The sequence below is a fragment of the Schistocerca piceifrons genome, chromosome 1 (assembly GCF_021461385.2).
Source record: "Schistocerca piceifrons isolate TAMUIC-IGC-003096 chromosome 1, iqSchPice1.1, whole genome shotgun sequence".
In the NCBI taxonomy this organism is placed as follows: Eukaryota; Metazoa; Arthropoda; class Insecta; order Orthoptera; family Acrididae; genus Schistocerca; species Schistocerca piceifrons.
Genome location: NC_060138.1, coordinates 127,312,558 through 127,335,201, shown reverse-complemented (window position 1 = coordinate 127,335,201; position 22,644 = coordinate 127,312,558). Strand labels below are relative to the sequence as shown.

The window sequence follows — 22,644 nt, the reverse complement described above, 5'->3', positions numbered from 1 at the left end:
TATCTGCTCTATAAAGTAGAATGGATAGTGATCTGTGCACGATTCTTCATGGAACGTGGGGATCGGAGGCTTATCTGCTCTACGAAGCAGAATAGATGGTGATCTGTGCATGATTGTTCACGGAACTTGGGGTTCGGAGGCTTATCTGCCCTACAAAGTAGAATAGATGGTGATCTCTACACGATTGTTCACGGAACGTGGGGTTAGGAGCCTTATCTGCTCTACAAAGTAGAATAGATGGTGATCTGTGCACGATTGTTCACGGAACGTGGGGTTCGGAGGCTTATCTGCTCTACAAAGTAGAATAGATGGTGATTTGTGCACGAGTGTTCACGGAACGTGGGGTTCGGAGGCTTATCTGCTCTATAAAGTAGGATAGATGGTGATCTGTGCACGATTGTTCACGGAACGTGGGGTTCGGAGGCTTATCTGCTCTACAAAGTAGAATAGATGGTGATCTGTGCACGATTGTTCACGGAACGTGGGGTTCGGAGGCTTATCTGCTCTATAAAGTAGGATAGATGGTGATCTGTGCACGATTCTTCACGGAACGTGGGGTTCGGAAACTTATCTGCTCTACAAAGTAGAATAGATGGTGATCTATGAACGATTGTTCACGGAACTTGGGGTTCGGATGGTTATTTGCTCTACAAAGTAGGATAGATGGTGATCTGTGCACGATTGTTCATGGAACGTGAGTTCGGGGCCTTATCTGTTCTACAAAGAAGAATAGATGGTGATCTGTGCACGCGTGTTCATGGAACGTGGGGTTCGGATGTTTATCTGCTATATAAAGTAGGATAGATGGTGATCTCTGCACGATTCTTCATGGAACGTGGGGTTCGGAGGCTTATCTGCTCTATAAAGTAGAGTAGATGGTGATCTGTGCACCATTGTTCACGGAACGTGGGGTTCGGAGGCTACTCTGCTCTATAAAGTAGGATAGATGGTGATCTGTGCACGATTGTTTACGGTACGTGGGGTTCGGAGGCTTATCAGCTCTATAAAGTAGAATGCATGATGGTCTGTGCACGATTTTTCTCGGAACGTGGTGTTCGGAGACATCTCTGCTCTATAAAGTAAGATAGATGGTGATCTGTGCAAGATTCTTCACGGAACGTGGGGTTCGGAGGCTTATCTGCTCTACAAAGTAGAATAGATGGTGATCTGAGCACGATTGTTCGCGGAACGTGGGGTTCGGAATCATATCTGCTCTATAAAATAGGATAGATGGTGTTCCGTGGACGATTCTTCACGGGATGTGGGGTTCGGGAGCTTATCTGCTGTATAAAGTCGAATAGATGGTGATCTGTGCACGATTGTTCACGGAACGTGGGGTTCAGAGGCTTATCTGCTCTATAAAGTAGGATAGATGGTGATCTGTGTACGATTGTACACGGAACGTGGGTTTCGGAGGCTTATCTGCTCTATAAAGTAGAATAGATGGTGATCTGTGCACGATTCTTCACGGAACGTGGTGTTCGGAGGCTTATCTGCTTTATAAAGTGGTATAGATGGTGATCTGTGCACGATTCTTCACGGAACGTGGGGTTCGGAGGCTTATCTGCTCTGTAATGTAGGATAGATGGAGATCTGTGCACGATTCTCCACGGAACGTAGGGTTCGGAGACTTATCTGCCTTATAAAGTAGAATAGATGGTGATCTGTGCACGATTCTTCATGGAACGTTGGGTTCGGAGGCTTCTCTGCTCTATAACGTGGGATAGATGGTGATCTGTGCACATTCTTCACGAAACGTGGGGTTCGGAGGTTTATCTGCTCTATAAAGTAGGATAGATTGTGATCTGTACACGATTGTTCACGGAATGTGGGGTTCGGAGGCTTATCTGCTCTATAAAGTAGAATAGATGGTGATCTGTGCACGATTGTTCATGGAACGTGGTGTTCGGAGGCTTATGTGCTCTATAAAGTAGGATAGATGGTGATCTGTGCACGATTCTTCACGGAACGTGGGGTTCGGGGGCTTATCTGCTCTATAAAAAAGAATAGATTGTGATCTGTGCACCATTGTTCACGGAACGTGGGGTTTGGAGGCTTATCTGCTCTATAAAGTAGAATAGATGGTGGTCTGTGCACGATTGTTCACGGAACGTGGGGTTCAGGGGCTTATTAGCTCTATAAAGTAGAATGCATGATGATCTGTGCACGATTGTTCACACAACGTCAGGTTCGGAGGCTTATCTGCTCTACAAAGTAGGATAGATGGTGATCTGTGCACGATTGTTCACGGAACGTGGGGTTCAGGGGCTTATTAGCTCTATAAAGCAGAATGCATGATGATCTGTGCACGATTGTTCACGGAACGTGGGGTTCGGTGGCTTATCGGCTCTATAAAGTAGGATAGATGGTAATCTGTGCACGATTTTTCACGGAACGTTGGGTTCGGAGGCTTATCTGCTGTTTAAAGTAGAATAGATGGTGATCTGTGCACGATTGTTCACGGAACGTGGGGTTCGGAAGCTTATCTGCTCTATAAAGTAGAATAGATGGTGATCTGAGCACGATTATTTTACGGAACGTGGGGATCGGAGGCATATTTGCTCTATAAAATAGGATAGATGGTGTTCTGTGGACGATTCTTCACGGAACGTGGGGTTCAGAGGCTTATCTGCTCTATAAAGTAGGATAGATGGTGATCTGTGCACGATTGTTCACGGAACGTGGGGTTCGGAGGCTTATCTGCCCTATAAAGTAGAATAGATGGTGATCTGTGCACGATTCTTCACGGATCGTGTGGTTCGGAGGCATATCTGCTTTATAAAGTAGGATAGATGCTAATCTGTGCATGATTCTTCACGGAAGGTGGGGTTCGGAGTCTTATCTGCTCTATAAAGTAGAATGGATTGTGATCTGTGCACGACTGTTCACGGAACGTGGGGTTCGGAGGCTTATCTGCTCTATAAAGTAGGATAGATGGTGATCTGTGCACGATTCTTCATGGAACGTGGGGATCGGAGGCTTATCTGCTCTACGAAGTAGAATAGATGGTGATCTGTGCATGATTGTTCACGGAACTTGGGTTTCGGAGGCTTATCTGCTCTATAAAGTAGGATAGATTGTGATTTGTGCACGATTGTTCAAGGAACGTGGGGTTCGGAGGCTTATCTGCTGTATAAAGTAGGATAGATGGTGATCTGTGCACGATTGCTCACGGAACGTGGGGTTCGGAGGTATATCTGTTCTATAAAGTAGGATAGATGGTGATCTGTGCACGATTGTTCGCGGAACGTGGGGCTCGGAGGCTTATCTGTTCTGAAAGTAGATTAGATGGTGATCTGTGCACGATTGTTCACGGAACGTGAGTATCGGAGGCTTATCTGCTCTGTAAAAGTAGGATAGATGGTGATCTGTGCACGATTGTTCACGGAACGTGGGGTTCGGAGGCTTATCTGCTCTACAAAGTAGAATAGATGGTGATTTGTGCACGAGTGTTCACGGAACGTGGGGTTCGGAGGCTTATCTGCTCTATAAAGTAGGATAGATGGTGATCTGTGCACGATTGTTCACGGAACGTGGGGTTCGGAGGCTTATCTACTCTACAAAGTAGAATAGATGGTGATCTGTGCACGATTGTTCACGGAACGTGGGGTACGGAGGCTTATCTGTTCTATAAAGTAGGATAGATGGTGATCTGTGCACGATTCTTCACGGAACGTGGGGTTCGGAAACTTATCTGCTCTACAAAGTAGAATAGATGGTGATCTATGAACGATTGTTCACGGAACGTGGGGTTCGGATGCTTATTTTCTCTACAAAGTAGGATAGATGGTGATGTGTGCACGATTGTTCATGGAACGTGGGGTTCGGAGGCTTATCTGCTCTACAAAGTAGAATAGATGGTGATCTGTGCACGATTGTTCACGGAACGTGAGTTCGGGGCCTTATCTGTTCTACAAAGTAGAATAGACGGTGATCTGTGCACGCGTGTTCATGGAACGTGGGGTTCGGATGCTTATCTGCTATATAAAGTAGGATAGATGGTGATCTCTGCACGATTCTTCATGGAACGTCGGGTTCGGAGGCTTATCTGCTCTATAAAGTAGAGTAGATGGTGATCTGTGCACCATTGTTCACGGAACGTGGGGTTCGGAGGCTAATCTGCTCTATAAAGTAGGATAGATGGTGATCTGTGCACGATTGTTCACGGTACGTGGGGTTCGGAGGCTTATCAGCTCTATAAAGTAGAATGCATGATGGTCTGTGCACGATATTTCTCGGAACGTGGTGTTCGGAGACATCTCTGCTCTATAAAGTAAGATAGATGGTGATCTGTGCAAGATTCTTCACGGAACGTGGGGTTCGGAGGCTTATCTGCTCTACAAAGTAGAATAGATGGTGATCTGAGCACGATTGTTCACGGAACGTGGGGTTCGGAATCATATCTGCTCTATAAAGTAGGATAGATGGTGTTCCGTGGACGATTCTTCACGGGACGTGGGGTTCGGGAGCATATCTGCTGTATAAAGTCGAATAGATGGTGATCTGTGCAGGATTGTTCACGGAACGTGGGGTTCGGAGGCTTATCTGCTCTATAAAGTAGGATAGATGGTGATCTGTGTACGATTGTTCACGGAACGTGGGATTCGGAGGCTTATCTGCTCTATAAAGTAGAATAGATCGTGATCTGTGCACGATTCTTCACGGAACGTGGTGTTCGGAGGCTTATCTGCTTTATAAAGTGGTATAGATGGTGATCTGTGCACGATTCTTCACGGAACGTGGGGTTCGGAGGCTTATCTGCTCTATAAAGAAGAATAGATTGTGATCTGTGCACGCTTGTTCACGGAACGGGGGGTTCGGAAGCTTATCTGCTCTATAAAGTAGAATAGATGGAGATCTAAGCACGATTGTTCACGAACGTGGGGTTCTGTGGCTTATCTGCTCTATAAAGTAGGATAGATGGTGATCTGTGCACGATTCTTCACAGAACGGGGGGTTTCGGAGGCTTATCTGCTCTATAAAGTAGAATAGACAGTGATCTGTGCACGATTGTTCATGGAACGTGGGGTTTGGAGGCTTATCTGCTCTACAAAGTAGGATAGACAGTGATCTGTGCACGATTGTTCACGGAACGTGGGGTTCAAAGGCTTATCCGCTCTCTAATGTAGAATGGATGGTGATCTGTGCACGATTGTTCACGGAACGTGGGGTTCGGTGGCTTATCGGCTCTATAAAGTAGGATAGATGGTAATCTGTGCACGATTCTTCACGGAACGTGGGGTTCGGTGGCTTATCTGCTCTACAAAGTAGAATAGATGGTGATCTGAGCACGATTATTTTACGGAACATGGGGATCGGAGGCATATTTGCTCTATAAAATAGGATAGATGGTGTTCTGTGGACGATTCTTCACGGAACGTGGGGTTTGGAAGCTTATCTGCTGTTTAAAGCAGAATAGATGGTGATCTGTGCACGATTGTTCATGGAACGTGGGGTTTAGAGGCTTTTCTGCTCTATAAAGTAGGATAGATGGTGATCTGTGCACGATTGTTCACGGAACGTGTGGTTCGGAGGCTTATCTGCCCTATAAAGTAGAATAGATGGTGATCTGTGCACGATTCTTCACGGATCGTGGGGTTCGGAGGCATATCTGCTTTATAAAGTAGGATAGATGCTAATCTGTGCATGATTCTTCACGGAACATGGGGTTCGGAGGCTTATCTGCTCTATAAAGTAGAATGGATTGTGATCTGTGCACGATTCTTCATGGAACGTGGGGATCGGAGGCTTATCTGCTCTACGAAGCAGAATAGATGGTGATCTGTGCATGATTGTTCACGGAACGTGGGGTTCGGAGGCTTATCTGCCCTACAAAGTAGAATAGATGATGATCTCTACACGATTGTTCACGGAACGTGGGGTTAGGAGCTTTATCTGCTCTACAAAGTAGAATAGATGGTGATCTGTGCACGATTGTTCACGGAACGTGGGGTTTGGAGGCTTATCTGCTCTACAAAGTAGAATAGATGGTGATTTGTGCACGAGTGGTCACGGAACGTGGGGTTCGGAGGCTTATCTGCTCTATAAAGTAGGATAGATGGTGATCTGTGCGCGATTGTTCACGGAACGTGGGGTTCGGAGGCTTATCTGCTCTACAAAGTAGAATAGATGGTGATCTGTGCACGATTGTTCACGGAACGTGGGGTTCGGAGGCTTATCTGCTCTATAAAGTAGGATAGATGGTGATCTGTGCACGATTCTTCACGGAACGTGGGGTTCCGAAACTTATCTGCTCTACAAAGTAGAATAGATGGTGATCTATGAACGATTGTTCACGGAACGTGAGGTTCGGATGCTTATTTGCTCTACAAAGTAGGGTAGATGGTGATCTGTGCACGATTGTTCATGGAACGTGGGGTTCGGAGGCTTATCTGCTCTACAAAGTAGAATAGACGGTGATCTGTGCACGATTGTCCACGGAACGTGAGTTCGGGGCCTTATCTGTTCTACAAAGAAGAATAGATGGTGATCTGTGCACGCGTGTTCATGGAACGTGGGGTTCGGATGTTTATCTGCTATATAAAGTAGGATAGATGGTGATCTCTGCACGATTCTTCATGGAACGTGGGGTTCGGAGGCTTATCTGCTCTATAAAGTAGAGTAGATGGTGATCTGTGCACCATTGTTCACGGAACGTGGGGTTCGGAGGCTAATCTGCTCTATAAAGTAGGATAGGTGGTGATCTGTGCACGATTGTTCACGGTACGTGGGGTTCGGAGGCTTATCAGCTCTATAAAGTAGAATGCATGATGGTCTGTGCACGATTTTTCTCGGAACGTGGTGTTCGGAGACATCTCTGCTCTATAAAGTAAGATAGATGGTGATCTGTGCAAGATTCTTCACGGAACGTGGGGTTCGGAGGCTTATCTGCTCTACAAAGTAGAATAGATGGTGACCTGAGCACGATTGTTCGCGGAACGTGGGGTTCGGAATCATATCTGCTCTATAAAATAGGATAGATGGTGTTCCGTGGACGATTCTTCACGGGATGTGGGGTTCGGGAGCTTATCTGCTGTATAAAGTCGAATAGATGGTGATCTGTGCACGATTGTTCACGGAACGTGGGGTTCGGAGGCTTATCTGCTCTATAAAGTAGAATAGATGGTGATCTGTGCACGATTCTTCACGGAACGTGGTGTTCGGAGGTTTATCTGCTTTATAAAGTGGTATAGATGGTGATCTGTGCACAATTCTTCACGGAACGTGGGGTTCGGAGACTTATCTGCTCTGTAATGTAGGATAGATGGAGATCTGTGCACGATTCTCCACGGAACGTAGGGTTCGGAGACTTATCTGCCTTATAAAGTAGAATAGATGGTGATCTGTGCACGATTCTTCATGGAACGTTGGGTTCGGAGGCTTCTCTGCTCTATAAAGTAGGATAGATGGAGATCTGTGCACGATTCTTCTTGGAACGTGGGGTTCGGAGGCTTCTCTGCTCTATAAAGTAGGATAGATGGTGATCTGTGCACGATTGTTCACGGAACGTGGGGTTCGGAGGCTTCTCTGCTCTATAACGTAGGATAGATGGTGATCTGTGCACATTCTTCGCGAAACGTGGGGTTCGGAGGTTTATCTGCTCTATAAAGTAGGATAGATTGTGATCTGTACACGATTGTTCACGGAATGTGGGGTTCGGAGGCTTATCTGCTCTATAAAGTAGAATAGATGGTAATCTGTGCACGATTGTTCATGGCACGTGGTGTTCGGAAGCTTATCTGCTCTATAAAGTAGGATAGATGGTGATCTGTGCACGATTCTTCACGGAATGTGGGGTTCGGGGGCTTATCTGCTCTATAAAAAAGAATAGATTGTGATCTGTGCACCATTGTTCACGGAACGTGGGGTTTGGAGGCTTATCTGCTCTATAAAGTAGAATAGATGGTGGTCTGTGCACGATTGTTCACGGAACGTGGGGTTCAGGGGCTTATTAGCTCTATAAAGTAGAATGCATGATGATCTGTGCACGATTGTTCACACAACGTGAGGTTCGGAGGCTTATCTGCTCTACAAAGTAGGATAGATGGTGATCTGTGCACGATTGTTCACGGAACGTGGGGTTCAGGGGCTTATTAGCTCTATAAAGCAGAATGCATGATGATCTGTGCACGATTGTTCACGGAACGTGGGGTTCGGTGGCTTATCGGCTCTATAAAGTAGGATAGATGGTAATCTGTGCACGATTTTTCACGGAACGTGGGGATCGGAGGCTTATCTGCTCTACGAAGTAAAATAGATGGTGATCTGTGCATGATTGTTCACGGAACTTGGGGTTCGGAGGCTTATCTGCTCTATAAAGTAGGATAGATGGTGATTTGTGCACGATTGTTCATGGAACGTGGGGTTCGGAGGCTTATCTGCTGTATAAAGTAGGATAGATGGTGATCTGTGCACGATTGCTCACGGAACGTGGGGTTCGGAGGTATATCTGCTCTATAAAGTAGGATAGATGGTGATCTGTGCACGATTGTTCGCGGAACGTGGGGCTCGGAGGCTTATCTGTTCTGAAAGTAGATTAGATGGTGATCTGTGCACGATTGTTCACGGAACGTGAGGATCGGAGGCTTATCTGCTCTGTAAAGTAGGATAGATGGTGATCTGTGCACGATTGTTCACTGAACGTGGGGTTCGGAGGCTTATCTGCTCTACAAAGTAGAATAGATGGTGATTTGTGCACGAGTGTTCACGGAACGTGGGGTTCGGAGGCTTATCTGCTCTATAAAGTAGGACAGATGGTGATCTGTGCACGATTGTTCACGGAACGTGGGGTTCGGAGGCTTATCTGCTCTACAAAGTAGAATAGATGGTGATCTGTGCACGATTGTTCACGGAACGTGGGGTTCGGAGGCTTATCTGCTCTATAAAGTAGGATAGATGGTGATCTGTGAACTATTCTTCACGGAACGTGGGGTTCGGAAACTTTTCTGCTCTACAAAGTAGAATAGATGGTGATCTATGAACGATTGTTCACGGAACGTGGGGTTCGGATGCTTATTTTCTCTACAAAATAGGATAGATGGTGATGTGTGCACGATTGTTCATGGAACGTGGGGTTCGGAGGCTTATCTGCTCCACAAAGTAGAATAGATGGTGATCTGTGCACGATTGTTCACGGAACGTGAGTTCGGGGCCTTATCTGTTCTACAAAGTAGAATAGATGGTGATCTGTGCACGCGTGTTCATGGAACGTGGGGTTCGGATGCTTATCTGCTATATAAAGTAGGATAGATGGTGATCTCTGCACGATTCTTCATGGAACGTGGGGTTCGGAGGCTTATCTGCTCTATAAAGTAGAGTAGATGGTGATCTGTGCACCATTGTTCACGGAACGTGGGGTTCGGAGGCTTATCTGCTCTATAAAGTAGGATAGATGGTGATCTGTGTACGATTGTTCACGGAACGTGGGATTCGGAGGCTTATCTGCTCTATAAAGTAGAATAGATCGTGATCTGTGCACGATTCTTCACGGAACGTGGTGTTCGGAGGCTTATCTGCTTTATAAAGTGGTATAGATGGTGATCTGTGCACGATTCTTCACGGAACGTGGGGTTCGGAGGCTTATCTGCTCTATAAAGAAGAATAGATTGTGATCTGTGCACGCTTGTTCACGAAACGGGGGGTTCGGAAGCTTATCTGCTCTATAAAGTAGAATAGATGGAGATCTAAGCACGATTGTTCACGAACGTGGGGTTCTGTGGCTTATCTGCTCTATAAAGTAGGATAGATGGTGATCTGTGCACGATTCTTCACAGAACGGGGGGTTTCGGAGGCTTATCTGCTCTATAAAGTAGAATAGACAGTGATCTGTGCACGATTGTTCATGGAACGTGGGGTTTGGAGGCTTATCTGCTCTATAAAGTAGGATAGACAGTGATCTGTGCACGATTGTTCACGGAACGTGGGGTTCAAAGGCTTATCCGCTCTCTAATGTAGAATGGATGGTGATCTGTGCACGATTGTTCACGGAACGTGGGGTTCGGAAGCTTATCTGCTCTATAAAGTAAGATAGATGGTGATCTGTGCACGATTCTTCACGGAACGTGGGGTTCGGAGGTTTATCTGCTCTAAAAAGTAGACTAGATGGTGATCTGTGCACGATTGTTAACGGAACTTGGGGTTCGGAGGCTTATCTGCTCTATAAAGTAGGATACATGGTGATCTGTGCACGATTGTTCACGGAACGTGGGGTTCGGAGGCTTATCTGCTCTATGAAGTAGAATAGATGGTGATCTGTGCACGCATCTTCACAGAACGTGGGGTTCGGAGGCTTATGTGCTGAATAAAGTAGAATTGATGGTGATCTGTGCACGATTCTTCACGGAACATGGGGTTCGGAGGCTTATCTGGTCTATAATGTAGGATACATGGAGATCTGTGCACGATTCTTCGCGGAACGTGGGGTTCGGAGGCTTATCTGCTCTGTAATGTAGGATAGATGGAGATCTGTGCACGATTCTCCACGGAACGTAGGGTTCGGAGACTTATCTGCCTTATAAAGCAGAATAGATTGTGATCTGTGCACGATTATTCACGGAACGGGTGGTTCGGAGGCTTATCTGCACTATAAAGTAGAATAGATGATGATCTGTGCGCGATTGTTCACGGAACGTGGGGTTCGAATGCCTATCTGCTCCATAAAGTAGAATAGATGGTGATCTGTGCATGATTGTTCACGGAACGTTGGGTACGGAGGCTTATCTGTTCTTTAAAGTAGAATAGATGGTGATCTATGCACGATTGTTCACGGAACGTGGGGTTCGGAGGCTTATCTGCTCTATAAAGTAGAATAGATGGTGATCTGTGCACGATTGTTCATGGAACGTGGGGTTCGGAGGCTTATCTGCTCTATGAAGTAGGATAGATGGTGATCAGTGCATGATTGTTCACGGAACGTGGGGTTCGGAGGCTTATCTGCTCTATAAAGTAGAATAGATGTTGATCTGTGCACGATTCTTCACGGAACGTTTGGTACGGAGGCTTATCTGCTCTATAAAGCGGGATAGATGGTGATCTGTACACGATTCTTCTGGGAGTGTGGGGTTCGGAGGCTTATCCGCTCTATAAAGTAGAATAGATGGTGATCTGTGCACGGTTATTTACGGAACGTGGGGTTCGGAGGCTTATCTGCTCTATAAAGTAGAATAGATGGTGATCTGTGCACGATTGTTCATGGAACGTGGGGTTCGGAGGCATATCTGCTCTATAAAGTAGGATAGATGGTGATCTGTGCCCGATTCTTTACGGAACGTGGGGTTCGGAGGCCTATCTACTCTATAAAGCAGGATAGATGGTGATCTGTGCACGGCTATTCACAGAACATGGGGTTCGGGACCTTATCTGCTCTTTAAAGTAGAATAGATGGTGATCTGTGCACGATTGTTCACGGAACGTGGGGTTCGGAGGCATATCTGCTCTCTAAAGTAGAATAGATGGTGATCTGTGCACGATTGCTCACGGAACGTGGGGTTCGGAGGCTTATCTGCTTTATAAAGCAGGATAGATGGTGATCTGTGAACGATTGTTCACGGAATGTGGGGATCGGAGGGTTATCTGGTCTATAAAGTAGAATAGATGGTGATCTGTGCACGATTCTTCACGGAACGTGGGGTTTGGAGGCTTATCTGCTTTATAAAGTAGAATAGATGGTGATCTGTGCACGATTCTTCACGGAACGAGGGGTTCGGAGGCTTGTCTGCTCTATACAGTAGAATAGATTGTGATCTGTGCACGCTTGTTCACGGAACGGGGGGTTCGGAAACATTTCTGCTCTATAAAGTAGAATAGATGGTGATCTGTGCACAATTGTTCACGGAGCGTGGGGTTCGGAGGCTTATCTGCTCTATAAAGTAGGATAGATAGTGATCTGTGCACGATTCTTCACGGAACGTAGGGTTCGGAGGCTTATCTGCTCTATAAAGTAGGATAGATGGTGATCTAAGCACGATTGTTTACGAACGAGGGGTTCTGTGGCTTATCTGCTCTATAAAGTAGGATAGATGGTGATCTGTTCACGATTCTTCACGGAACGTGGGGTTTGGGGGTTTATCTGCTCTATAAAGTAGAATAGACAGTGATCTGTGCACGGTTGATCATGGAGCGTGGGGTTTGGAGGCTTATCTGCTCTATAAAGTAGGATAGACAGTGATCTGTGCACGATTGTTCGCAGAACTAGGGGTTCAAAGGCTTATCCGCTCTATAAAGTAGAATGGATTGTGATCTGTGCACGATTGTTCACGGAACGTGGGGTTCGGTGGCTTATCTGCTCTATAAAGTAGGACACACGGTGATCTGTGCACGATTCTTCACGGAACGTGGGGTTCGGAGGCTTCTCTGCTCTACAAAGTAGAGTAGATGGTGATCTGTGCACGATTGTTCACGGAACTTGGGGTTCGGAGGCTTATCTGCTCTATAAAGTAGGATAGATGGTGATCTGTGCACGGTTGTTCACGGAACGTGTGGTTCGGAGGCTTATCTGCTTTATACAAAAGGATCGATGAGGATCTGTGCACGATTGTTCACGGAACGTGGGGTTCGGACGCTTATCTGCTCTATAAAGTAGAATAGATGGTGATCTGTGCACGATTCTTCACGGAACGTGGGGTCGGAGGCTTATCAGCTCTATAAAGTAGGATAGATGGTGATCTGTGCACGATTCTTCACGGAACGTGGGGTTCGGAGGCTTCTCTGCTCTACAAAGTAGGATAGATGGTGATCTGTGCACGATTGTTCACGGAACGTGGGGTTCGGAGGCTTCTCTGCTCTATAAAGTAGGATAGAAGGTGATCTGTGCACGATTCTTCACGGAACGTGGGGTTCGGAGGCTTATCTGCTCTATAACGTAGGATAGATGGAGATCTGTGCACGATTCTTCACGGAACGTGGGGTTCGGAAGTTTATCTGCTCTATAAAGTAGGATAGATGGTGATCTGTGGACGATTGTTCACGGAATGTGGGGTTCGGAGGCTTATCTGCTCTATAAAGTAGAATAGATGGTGATCTGTGCACGATTGTTCATGGAACGTGGGGTTCGGAGGCTTATCTGCTCTATAAAGTAGGATAGATGGTGATCTGTGCACGGTTCTTCACGGAACGTGGGGTTCGGGTGCTTATCTGCTCTATAAAGTAAAACAGATGGTGATCTGTGCACCATTGTTCACGGAACGTGGGGTTCGGAGGCTTATCTGCTCTATAAAGTAGGATAGATGGTGATCTGTGCACGATTGTTCACGGAACGTGGGGTTCGGAGGGATATCTGCACTATAAAGTAGGATAGATGGTGATCTGTGCACGATTGTTCGCGGAACGTGGGGTTCGGAGGCTTATCTGCTCTATAAAGTAGGATAGATGGTGATCTGTGCACGATTCTTCATGGAACGTGGGGATCGGAGGCTTATCTGCTCTACGAAGTAGAATAGATGATGATCTGTGCACGATTGCTCACGGAACGTGGGGTTCAGAGGCTTGTCTGCTCTATACAGTAGAATAGATTGTGATCTGTGCACGCTTGTTCACGGAACGGGGGGTTCGGAAACACATCTGCTCTATAAAGTAGAATAGATGGTGATCTGTGCACGATTGTTCACGGAACGTGGGGTTCAGAGGCTTATCTGCTCTATAAAGTAGGATAGATGGTGATCTGTGCACGATTGTTCACGGAACGTGGCGTTCGGAGGTTTATCTGCCCTATAAAGTAGAATAGATGGTGATCTGTGCACGATTCTTCACGGATCGTGGGGTTCGGAGGCATATCTGCTTTATAAAGTAGGATAGATGCTAATCTGTGCATGATTCTTCACGGAACGTGGGGTTCGGAGGCTTATCTGCTCTATAGAGTAGGATGGATGGTGATCTGTGCACGATTGTTCACGGAACGTGGGGTTTCGGAGGCTTATCTGCTCTATAAAGTAGGATAGATGGTGATCTGTGCACGATTCTTCATGGAACGTGGGGATCGGAGGCTTATCTGCTCTACGAAGTAGAATAGATGATGATCTGTGCATGATTGTTCACGGAACTTGGGGTTCGGAGGCTTATCTGCTCTATAAAGTAGGATAGATGGTGATTTATGCACGATTGTTCATGGAACGTGGGGTTCAGAAGCTTATCTGCTCTATAAAGTAGGATAGATGGTGATCTGTGCACGATTGCTCACGGAACGTGGGGTTGGGAGGTATATCTGCTCTATAACGTAGGATAGATGGTGATCTGTGCACGATTGCTCGCGGAACGTGGGGCTCGGAGGCTTATCTGCTCTGAAAGTAGATTAGATGGTGATCTGTGCACGATTGTTCACGGACCGTGGGGTTCGGTGGCTTATCGGCTCTATAAAGTAGGATAGATGGTAATCTGTGCACGATTCTTCACGGAACGTGGGGTTCGGTGGCATATCTGCTCTACAAAGTAGAATAGATGGTGATCTGAGCACGATTATTTTACGGAACGTGGGGATCGGAGGCATATTTGCTCTATAAAATAGGATAGATGGTGTTCTGTGGACGATTCTTCATGGAACGTGGGCTTTGGAAGCTTATCTGCTGTTTAAAGTAGAATAGATGGTGATCTGTGCACGATTGTTCACGGAACGTGGGGTTCAGAGGCTTATCTGCTCTATAAAGTAGGATAGATGGTGATCTGTGCACGATTGTTCACGGAACGTGGGGTTCGGAGGCTTATCTGCCCTATAAAGTAGAATAGATGGTGATCTGTGCACGATTCTTCGCGGATCGTGGGGTTCGGAGGCATATCTGCTTTATAAAGTAGGATAGATGCTAATCTGTGCATGATTCTTCACGGAACGTGGGGTTCGGAGGCTTATCTGCTCTATAAAGTAGAATGGATTGTGATCTGTGCACGATTGTTCACGGAATGTGGGGTTCGGAGGCTTATCTGCTCTACGAAGTAGAATAGATGGTGATCTGTGCATGATTGTTCACGGAACTTGGGGTTCGGAGGCTTATCTGCTCTATAAAGTGGGATAGATGGTGATTTGTGCACGATTGTTCATGGAACGTTGGGTTCGGAGGCTTATCTGCTCTATAAAGTAGGATAGATGGTGATCTGTACACGATTGCTCACGGAACGTGGGGTTCGGAGGTATATCTGCTCTATAAAGTAGGATAGATGGTGATCTGTGCACGATTGTTCGCGGAACGTGGGGCTCGGAGGCTTATCTGCTCTGAAAGTAGATTAGATGGTGATCTGTGCACGATTGTTCACAGAACGTGAGGATCGGAGGCTTATCTGCTCTGTGAAGTAGGATAGATGGTGATCTGTGCACGATTGTTCACGGAACGTGGGGTTCGGAGGCTTATCTGCTCTACAATGTAGAATAGATGGTGATTTGTGCACGAGTGTTCACGGAACTTGGGGTTCGGAGGCTTATCTGCTCTATAAAGTAGCATAGATGATGATCTGTGCACGATTGTTCACGGAACGTGGGGTTCGGAGGCTTATCTGCTCTACAAAGTAGAATAGAAGGTGATCTGTGCACGATTGTTCACGGAACGTGGGGTTCGGAGGCTTATCTGCTCTATAAAGTAGGATAGATGGTGATCTGTGCACGATTCTTCACGGAACGTGGGGTTCGGAAACTTATCTGCTCTACAAAGTAGAATAGATGGTGATCTATGAACGATTGTTCACGGAACGTGGGGTTCGGATGCTTATTTGCTCTACAAAGTAGGATAGATGGTGATCTGTGCACGATTGTTCATGGAACGTGGGGTTCGGAGGCTTATCTGCTCTACAAAGTAGAATAGATGGTGATCTGTGGACGATTGTTCACGGAACGTGAGTTCGGGGCCTTATCTGTTCTACAAAGTAGAATAGATGGTGATCTGTGCACGCGTGTTCATGGAACGTGGGGTTCGGATGCTTATCTGCTATATAAAGTAGGATAGAAGGTGATCTCTGCACGATTCTTCATGGAACGTGGGGTTCGGAGGCTTATCTGCTCTATAAAGTAGAGTAGATGGTGATCTGTGCACCATTGTTCACGGAACGTGGGGTTCGGAGGCTAATCTGCTCTATAAAGTAGGATAGATGGTGATCTGTGCACGATTGTTCACGGTACGTGGGGTTCGGAGGCTTATCAGCTCTATAAAGTAGAACGCATGATGGTCTGTGCACGATTTTTCTCGGAACGTGGTGTTCGGAGACATCTCTGCTCTATAAAGTAAGATAGATGGTGATCTGTACAAGATTCTTCACGGAACGTGGGGTTCGGAGGCTTATCTGCTGTACAAAGTAGACTAGATGGTGATCTGAGCACGATTGTTCACGGAACGTGGGGTTCGGAATCATATCTGCTCTATAAAGTAGGATAGATGGTGTTCCGTGGACGATTCTTCACGGGACGTGGGGTTCGGGAGGTTATCTGCTGTATAAAGTCGAATAGATGGTGATCTGTGCACGGCTATTCACAGAACGTGGGGTTCGGGAGCTTATCTGCTCTATAAAGTAGAATAGATGGTGATCTGTGCACGATTGTTCACGGAACGGGGGGTTCGGAGGCATATCTGCTCTATAAAGTAGAATAGATGGTGTTCTGTGGACGATTCTTCACGGAACATGGGGTTCGGAAGCTTATCTGAGGTATAAAGTAGAATAGATGGTGCTCTGTGCACGATTGCTCACGGAACGTGGGGTTCGGAGGCTTATCTGCTCTATAAAGCAGGATAGATGGTGATCTATGCACGATTGTTCACGGAACGTGGGGATCGGAGGCTTATCTGGTCTATAAAGTAGAATAGATGGTGAACTGTGCACGATTCTTCACGGAACGTGGGGTTTGGAGGCTTATCTGCTTTATAAAGTAGAATAGATGGTGATCTGTGCACGATTCTTTTCGGAACGTGGGGTTCGGAGGCTTGTCTGCTCTATACAGTGGAATAGATTGTGATCTGCGCACGCTTGTTCACGGAACGTGGGGTTCGGAAACATATCTGCTCTATAAAGTAGAATAGATGGTGATCTGTGCACGATTGTTCACGGAGCGTGGGGTTCGGAGGCTTATCTGCTCTATGAAGTAGGACAGATAGTGGTCTGTGCACGATTCTTCACGGAACGTAGGGTTCGGAGGCTTATCTGCTCTATAAAGTAGGATAGATGGTGATCTAAGCACGATTGTTTAAGAACGTGGGGTTCTGTGGCTTATCTGCTCTATAAAGTAGGATAGATGGTGATCTGTTCACGATTCTTCACGGAACGTGGGGTTCGGGGGCTTATCTGCTCTATAAAGTAGAATAGACAGTGATCTGTGCACGGTTGTTCATGGAGCGTGGGGTTTGGAGGCTTATCTGCTCTATAAAGTGGGATAGACAGTGATCTGTGGACGATTGTTCACGGAACTAGGGGTTCAAAGGCTTATCCGCTCTATAAAGTAGAATGGATTGTGATCTGTGCACGATTGTTCACGGAACGTGGGGTTCGGAGGCTTATCTGCTCTATAAAGTAGGATACACGGTGATCTGTGAACGATTCTTCACGGAACGTGGGGTTCGGCGGCTTATCTGCTCTACAAAGTAGAATAGATCGTGATCTGTGCACGATTGTTCACGGTACTTGGGGTTCGGAGGCTTATCTGCTCTATAAAGTAGGATAGATGGTGATCTGTGCACGGTTGTTCACGGAACGTGGGGTTCGGAGGCTTATCTGCTTTATACAAAAGGATAGATGGTGATCTGTGCACGATTGTTCACGGAACGTGGGGTTCGGACGCTTATCTGCTCTATAAAGTAGAATAGATGTTGATCTGTGCACGATTCTTCACGGAACGTGGGGTCGGAGGCTTATCTGCTCTATAAAGTAGGATAGATGGTGATCTGTGCACGATTCTTCACGGAACGTGGGGTTCGGAGGCTTCTCTGCTCTATAAAGTAGAATAGATGGTGATCTGTGCACGATTGTTCACGGAACGTGGGGTTCGGAGGCTTCTCTGCTCTATAAAGTTGGATAGAAAGCGATCTGTGCACGATTCTTCACGGAACGTGGGGTTCGGAGGCTTATCTGCTCTATAAAGTATGATAGATGGAGATCTGTGCACGATTCTTCACCGAACGTAGGGTTCGGAAGTTTATCTGCTCTATAAAGTAGGATAGATGGTGATCTGTGCACGATTGTTCGCGGAACGTAGGGCTCGGAGTCTTATCTGCTCTGAAAGTAGATTAGATGGTGATCTGTGCACGATTGTTCACAGAACGTGAGGATCGGAGGCTTATCTGCTCTGTGAAGTAGGATAGATGGTGATCTGTGCACGATTGTTCACGGAACGTGGGGTTCGGAGGCTTATCTGCTCTACAATGTAGAATAGATGGTGATTTGTGCACGAGTGTTCACGGAACGTGGGGTTCGGAGGCTTATCTGCTCTATAAAGTAGCATAGATGGTGATCTGTGCACGGTTGTTCACGGAACGTGGGGTTCGGAGGCTTATCTGCTCTACAAAGTAGAATAGAAGGTGATCTGTGCACGATTGTTCACGGAACGTGGGGTTCGGAGGCTTATCTGCTCTATAAAGTAGGATAGATGGTGATCTGTGCACGATTCTTCACGGAACGTGGGGTTCGGAAACTTATCTGCTCTACAAAGTAGACTAGATGGTGATCTATGAACGATTGTTCACGGAACGTGGGGTTCGGATGCTTATTTGCTCTACATAGTAGGATAGATGGTGATCTGTGCACGATTGTTCATGGAACGTGGGGTTCGGAGGCTTATCTGCTCTACAAAGTAGAATAGATGGTGATCTGTGGACGATTGTTCACGGAACGTGAGTTCGGGGCCTTATCTGTTCTACAAAGTAAAATAGATGGTGATCTGTGCACGCGTGTTCATGGAACGTGGGGTTCGGATGCTTATCTGCTATATAAAGTAGGATAGAAGGTGATCTCTGCACGATTCTTCATGGAACGTGGGGTTCGGAGGCTTATCTGCTCTATAAAGTAGAGTAGATGGTGATCTGTGCACCATTGTTCACGGAACGTGGGGTTCGGAGGCTAATCTGCTCTATAAAGTAGGATAGATGGTGATCTGTGCACGATTGTTCACGGTACGTGGGGTTCGGAGGCTTATCAGCTCTATAAAGTAGAACGCATGAAGGTCTGTGCACGATTTTTCTCGGAACGTGGTGTTCGGAGACATCTCTGCTCTATAAAGTAAGATAGATGGTGATCTGTACAAGATTCTTCACGGAACGTGGGGTTCGGAGGCTTATCTGCTGTACAAAGTAGAACAGATGGTGATCTGAGCACGACTGTTCACGGAACGTGGGGTTCGGAATCATATCTGCTCTATAAAGTAGGATAGATGGTGTTCCGTGGACGATTCTTCACGGGACGTGGGGTTCGGGAGGTTATCTGCTGTATAAAGTCGAATAGATGGTGATCTGTGCACGGCTATTCACAGAACGTGGGGTTCGGGAGCTTATCTGCTCTATAAAGTAGAATAGATGGTGATCTGTGCACGATTGTTCACGGAACGGGGGGTTCGGAGGCATATCTGCTCTATAAAGTAGAATAGATGGTGTTCTGTGGACGATTCTTCACGGAACATGGGGTTCGGAAGCTTATCTGAGGTATAAAGTAGAATAGATGGTGCTCTGTGCACGATTGCTCACGGAACGTGGGGTTCGGAGGCTTATCTGCTCTATAAAGCAGGATAGATGGTGATCTATGCACGATTGTTCACGGAACGTGGGGTTCGGAGGCTTATCTGGTCTATAAAGTAGAATAGATGGTGAACTGTGCACGATTCTTCACGGAACGTGGGGTATGGAGGCTTATCTGCTTTATAAAGTAGAATAGATGGTGATCTGTGCACGATTCTTCACGGAACGTGGGGTTCGGAGGCTTGTCTGCTCTATACAGTGGAATAGATTGTGATCTGCGCACGCTTGTTCACGGAACGTGGGGTTCGGAAACATATCTGCTCTATAAAGTAGAATAGATGGTGATCTGTGCACGATTGTTCACGGAGCGTGGGGTTCGGAGGCTTATCTGCTCTATGAAGTAGGATAGATAGTGATCTGTGCACGATTCTTCACGGAACGTAGGGTTCGGAGGCTTATCTGCTCTATAAAGTAGGATAGATGGTGATCTAAGCACGATTGTTTAAGAACGTGGGGTTCTGTGGCTTATCTGCTCTATAAAGTAGGATAGATGGTGATCTGTTCACGATTCTTCACGGAACGTGGGGTTCGGGGGCTTATCTGCTCTATAAAGTAGAATAGACAGTGATCTGTGCACGGTTGTTCATGGAGCGTGGGGTTTGGAGGCTTATCTGCTCTATAAAGTGGGATAGACAGTGATCTGTGGACGATTGTTCACGGAACTAGGGGTTCAAAGGCTTATCCGCTCTATAAAGTAGAATGGATTGTGATCTGTGCACGATTGTTCACGGAACGTGGGGTTCGGAGGCTTATCTGCTCTATAAAGTAGGATACACGGTGATCTGTGAACGATTCTTCACGGAACGTGGGGTTCGGCGGCTTATCTGCTCTACAAAGTAGAATAGATCGTGATCTGTGCACGATTGTTCACGGAACTTGGGGTTCGGAGGCTTATCTGCTCTATAAAGTAGGATAGATGGTGATCTGTGCACGGTTGTTCACGGAACGTGGGGTTCGGAGGCTTATCTGCTTTATACAAAAGGATAGATGGTGATCTGTGCACGATTGTTCACGGAACGTGGGGTTCGGACGCTTATCTGCTCTATAAAGTAGAATAGATGTTGATCTGTGCACGATTCTTCACGGAACGTGGGGTCGGAGGCTTATCTGCTCTATAAAGTAGGATAGATGGTGATCTGTGCACGATTCTTCACGGAACGTGGGGTTCGGAGGCTTCTCTGCTCTATAAAGTAGAATAGATGGTGATCTGTGCACGATTGTTCACGGAACGTGGGGTTCGGAGGCTTCTCTGCTCTATAAAGTTGGATAGAAAGCGATCTGTGCACGATTCTTCACGGAACGTGGGGTTCGGAGGCTTATCTGCTCTATAAAGTAGGATAGATGGAGATCTGTGCACGATTCTTCACCGAACGTAGGGTTCGGAAGTTTATCTGCTCTATAAAGTAGGATAGATGGTGTTCTTTGCACGATTGTTCACGGAATGTGGGGTTCGGAGGCTTATCTGCTCTATAAAGTAGAATAGATGGTGATCTGTGCACGATTGTTCATGGAACGTGGGTTCGGAGGCTTATCTGCTCCATAAAGTAGGATAGATGGTGATATGTGCACGATTCTTCACGGAATGTAGGGTTCGGGGGCTTATCTGCTCTATAAAGTAGAATGCATGATGATCTGTGCACGATTGTTCACACAACGTGAGGTTCGGAGGCTTATCTGCTCTACAAAGTAGGATAGATGGTGATCTGTGCACAATTGTTCACGGACCGTGGGGTTCGGTGGCTTATCGGCTCTATAAAGTAGGATAGATGGTAATCTGTGCACGATTCTTCACGGAACGTGGGGTTCGGTGGCTTATCTGCTCTACAAAGTAGAATAGATGGTGATCTGAGCACGATTATTTTACGGAACGTGGGGATCGGAGGCATATTTGCTCTATAAAATAGGATAGATGGTGTTCTGTGGACGATTCTTCATGGAACGTGGGCTTTGGAAGCTTATCTGCTGTTTAAAGTAGAATAGATGGTGATCTGTGCACGATTGTTCACGGAACGTGGGGTTCGGACGCTTATCTGCCCTATAAAGTAGAATAGATGGTGATCTGTGCACGATTCTTCACGGATCGTGGGGTTCGGAGGCATATCTGCTTTATAAAGTAGGATAGATGCTAATCTGTGCATGATTCTTCACGGAACGTGGGGTTCGGAGGCTTATCTGCTCTATAAAGTAGAATGGATTGTGATCTGTGCACGATTGTTCACGGAATGTGGGGTTCGGAGGCTTATCTGCTCTATAAAGTAGGATAGATGGTGATCTGTGCACGATTCTTCATGGAACGTGGGGATCGGAGGCTTATCTGCTCTACGAAGTAGAATAGATGGTGATCTGTGCATGATTGTTCACGGAACTTGGGGTTCGGAGGCTTATCTGCTCTATAAAGTAGGATAGATGGTGATTTGTGCACGATTGTTCATGGAACGTTGGGTTCGGAGGCTTATCTGCTCTATAAAGTAGGATAGATGGTGATCTGTGCACGATTGCTCACGGAACGTGGGGTTCGGAGGTATATCTGCTCTATAAAGTAGGATAGATGGTGATCTGTGCACGATTGTTCGCGGAACGTGGGGCTCGGAGGCTTATCTGGTCTGAAAGTAGATTAGATGGTGATCTGTGCACGATTGTTCACAGAACGTGAGGATCGGAGGCTTATCTGCTCTGTAAAGTAGGATAGATGGTGATCTGTGCACGATTGTTCACGGAACGTGGGGTTCGGAGGCTTATCTGGTCTGAAAGTAGATTAGATGGTGATCTGAGCACGATTGTTCACGGAACGTGGGGTTCGGAATCATATCTGCTCTATAAAGTAGGATAGATGGTGTTCCGTAGACGATTCTTCACGGGACGTGGGGTTCGGGAGCTTATCTGCTGTATAAATTCGAATAGATGGTGATCTGTGCACGATTGTTCACGGAACGTGGGGTTCGGAGGCTTATCTGCTCTA

At 46.5% G+C, this 22,644-nt stretch overlaps 1 protein-coding gene across 1 annotated transcript in view; it reads left to right on the top strand.

Annotated features, from left to right (window-relative positions):
* LOC124784723 (protein HID1) overlaps positions 1 to 22,644 on the top strand; it is a gene marked incomplete in the record, with an annotated part of 114,032 nt that overhangs the window by 47,004 nt on the left and 44,384 nt on the right.